This window comes from Lynx canadensis, chromosome A3 (genome assembly GCF_007474595.2).
Source record: "Lynx canadensis isolate LIC74 chromosome A3, mLynCan4.pri.v2, whole genome shotgun sequence".
In the NCBI taxonomy this organism is placed as follows: domain Eukaryota; kingdom Metazoa; phylum Chordata; class Mammalia; order Carnivora; family Felidae; genus Lynx; species Lynx canadensis.
The window spans coordinates 134,110,211-134,113,968 of NC_044305.1; the positions used below are offsets into that span (position 1 = coordinate 134,110,211).

At 46.6% G+C, this 3,758-nt stretch overlaps 1 long non-coding RNA gene across 1 annotated transcript; it reads left to right on the top strand.

The window, feature by feature from the left end:
- Positions 1–583: 583 nt before the first annotated feature.
- LOC115509786 lies at positions 584–2,735 on the top strand. Its single transcript, XR_003967494.1, has 3 exons — positions 584–711; positions 1,577–1,730; positions 2,173–2,735. It is a non-coding gene; the product is annotated as an uncharacterized LOC115509786 (long non-coding RNA).
- The last annotated feature ends 1,023 nt before the right edge of the window (positions 2,736–3,758 follow it).

The following is a 3,758-nucleotide window of genomic DNA, read 5'->3' on the forward strand; positions in this document are numbered from 1 at the left end:
GGCAGCATCTTCTGTCCCTGTAAATACTGCTTCAACCCATTTTTCTGGGTGATATGGAAGGTGATCATCTTTGAGTAGGATCCAGGAAAGAAAGCGTCTGCAGCAGGTCAGGTGGTGGTGTAAGTGACCCTGCCATTTGTGTCATACAACCTGGCCGCCCCTATGGTCCTCACTGGTAGGAGTGGGACGGTATGCTCTCTATGGCACTACGGAGATGTTTGGTGGCAAAAGACATCACGTGGAGCTTATGGCAAGCCCCGGGAGAGTCAGAATGTAACCCCTGGCATTTTGGAGAAAGGCCATGTCTATCGGTGGCGGAAAGGTATGCATCATTTGAAAAGTAGCTCTTAGTAAGCTTCTCGGCCCTGGTAGAGTGGGGACATGTCACCATGGGATGTCAACTGCATGGCCAGGCTGGGTTCCGTCAGACCCACTGACTTATAAGATTGGGTGGACTCATCATAAGGGGAAGTGAGATATCTAGGCCTGGACATAAGCAGGGTCAGAGTGAATGAGGAAGTTGCACAGTTAGCTGGGCCCCATATCACCCAGCGCTGTTTTCCGGTATTTTTCCCTCAGCTCACATCGATGGTCCGCTACGGGGCCAGGGCGACTTGATTCACTGGTGCGTGTAAATGATGGACTACGCCACTCAGGGATGGCCTTGGATGATGGCAGCCAGGAGCAGTCCTCCAGGGGACGTATATCTGGGTAGGTCGTCTAGTCATCTACTTTGTAGGGAAAGAGAATTGACCAAAGATAAGAATATGTGCCATGTGAAACTTATGGCAAAGTGCACGAACAGGGGTGAAAGAGAAAGATCGGCATCTGGGAGACAGGAAGAAGCTTGAGGATAGGCTCCTAGGAGTTAGCAGAGTGTGAAGATACACATATCACAAGGTAATGCCCAGCAAAGTGCATCCACCATGGAGGAGGTAGCAAGCAAACAAATAGAGTGACTTGGCCAGTCGACACCAGTTAGCCTGTCATCAGCCATCCCAGTGCAGGTACAACAGATACCATAGCAGCAGAGATGAAGGCTACACGTGAGCCCATTGGGATGGGCTTCCATTCACCAAGGCTATCTAAGTACAGTTACTGCTGAAGGCCAATCTGCTAGCAGAGACTAGCCATGAGCCCCCAGTGGTAGTAATAGACATTTAGTAAAATACTGACTACAGGGATCTTTTCTATAATAGAAGGGATACAGATGAATCTTGAGTGAGATCATCACATAGTCTTGGCACAGGTTTGCCTTTCCTGCCTACAGGAAAGCACCCAGCACCTGCCTAAGCCAGCACCACCATCCACCAACACAGGATTCTACGTAATATCAGTTCAGTCGAGGGACCCACTTTATTGAAATGGGGGCTCAGCAGTGGGCACATGACCATGAAATCCACCGTTTTCATCATATATGACATCATCTAGAAGCTGCCAGCCTGCCAGAGTGGTAGAAAAACCTCTTACGAGTATAGCTAAGGTTCCAGATTAGAGATGATGCCTCATGAGTGCGGAGCATGATCTTCTATGACACAGAGTGCATGCCGTGTCGATGATGCTGTGGCCTTGACAGGTAGAATACATGGCTCTGAGAACCAGAAGATAGCAGTAGGAGAGGTCCTTCTCACCATTGGTCCCAGTGACCAACAGAGGGAACTGTGCTTTCCGTCCTTGCCACATTGGCTTCTGCGGCTTCCAGCGGAAGAACGTCTTCACCAGAGGACACAGTAAGACACTTACAGAACTTTGTACCCACTGCCTGGTCACTTGGGGTTTCTCATGACGATTAACCAGCGGACAGGAAGAGGAGTTTTCATCATGGTGGGTATGATTGACCCTAGTCATCAGGGAGGTTGGGTTGTAGATGCACAATGAGGCCAGGGAAGATGCTCCGAGGTTGCTCCAGAGAGTCTCTTTGTGCTCCTAACACAGGTGGACAAGTACAAGAGTCGTATCCTGAGAAGAGACTGACAACCTGGGGTTCAGACCCCTCAGAGATGATGTCTGCGTCCCCCTACCAGGCCCCCTGCCTAGACCAGCAGAGGAGCAAGTAGAAGGAGTGGGGAGTCTTGAATTGGTGGCAGAGGGGGGGATGATGAGTGTCAGTCACAGCCTGAGATCAACTGTGGCAGGGGGCTGTTGTTTATTATAATCACCTTCTTTTCTAAGTTTCTCAGGCAACTGGTCCTATCAAAATCCTGGAGAAGAAGCTTCCCTGATGGGGCATACTCATGACAAGAAGCAACTTCATCCGTGGTGACTATGGACCATGGGCACTGCGGGGCTCTGCTTGGAGCTCTCTTTAGGGCCAGGTTGTCCACCACTCAGCTGCCTCGCTGGGAACTGCCCTCAGCCTCAGGGAAGTGCCCCCCTGCAAGGTTCCTTCACCTCTCAGAGCGCAGTCCATGTCCGATGACTGGCCTGGGGGGTCCAGATGCAATCGTGGCAAGAGTCATCCTCTCCCAGTGCTCAATTCCACCTTCCCCCACTTCCTCAAAGATGTGTCTTCTGAGAACACTCCCAGTAAACCCCCCTGGGTGCAGTTTTGCATCTCAGACTCTGTTTCCATGGAACCCAAGCTGGCTTTCCAGTTCCAAAGCCAAGGGCTTTAGGATATTGGAAATGCCTCATGGAATATATAAGGTTTTGGGGGGAAAATAAGAGTAACGGTAGCTTTTCCCAAGCCAAAGCAAAACAAAACAAACCAAAAAAATAAAATTAGGGCAAAAAGGTTTCCCAGTAAATTTTCTTTTATTGTTACAGTATAACCCTCTTTGTCCCTAATGATGTTCTTACTTTAAAATCTACTCTTTTCCCCCTTTGATATTAATATAGCTACTCTGGTTTTATTGGTAAAATTTACCTGGCAAGTCCAAAACTCTTCAATCTGTGGATTTCATCTTAGTTAATGTTAATCACGGTAGAAAGCTTATTTTTCATGACAAATTCTTAAAGGACCACCTGCTCCTAGCCCGGTGCTCTTAGCACTGTGGTGGTCTTCTATGGGCCTGAGTGTGGGGTCTGTTTCCCTCACCCTCATAGGGGGCTGGATTCCTTTGGGGTCCCAGCTCTGTGGAAGAAGGGTCTCCTGCCATACTCTCCACTTTGTAATGGGACGCAGGCTTTTCATAAAGGTCACGAAGATGAAAGTTCACCGGATTTGCTCTCAAGGCAAAAGTGATTTCAATAGTAGGCTTCTCACTTACAATTTTCCTTTAGATTTTGGCCTGATATTCATAAAGATGTTGTTAAGAATTACAAAAAAATATATATCCAGAGTTCTTAGCTGTTTTCAGGATTTAGTCCGAACACTGGGCCTGCCATATTACTGGAAACAGAACTCCTAGTAGTAAATTTTTTAAGAAAGAAGTTACTGATGATGGTAGACTTTTACCATCTACTCGCTCTGCATATGCAGAGAACTTGTTTAACTTATGTGATGGAAATATCCTCTTTAATGTGGGCATGATGGATTATAGGATTCTAAAACTCCATCCTGTTCATTTTAATTCATTTCATGAGACAAAGAGGGAGAGGAAAATTCTTCACTATTTATTGGATGGGTGCACATTACTAAACAATTTCAATAATTGATTTGCATTACACAGTCAAGACAATAAATTTGAAAATCAATGAAAGCCACTTACACAACCGCTTCATGGAACAAATATGTAAGATGTGAATATTTATGATGGTAAATCAGATTAAGTTGCTGAACACTTTTTTCTCATCTGTCGGCAATGATGCAAAGCTCT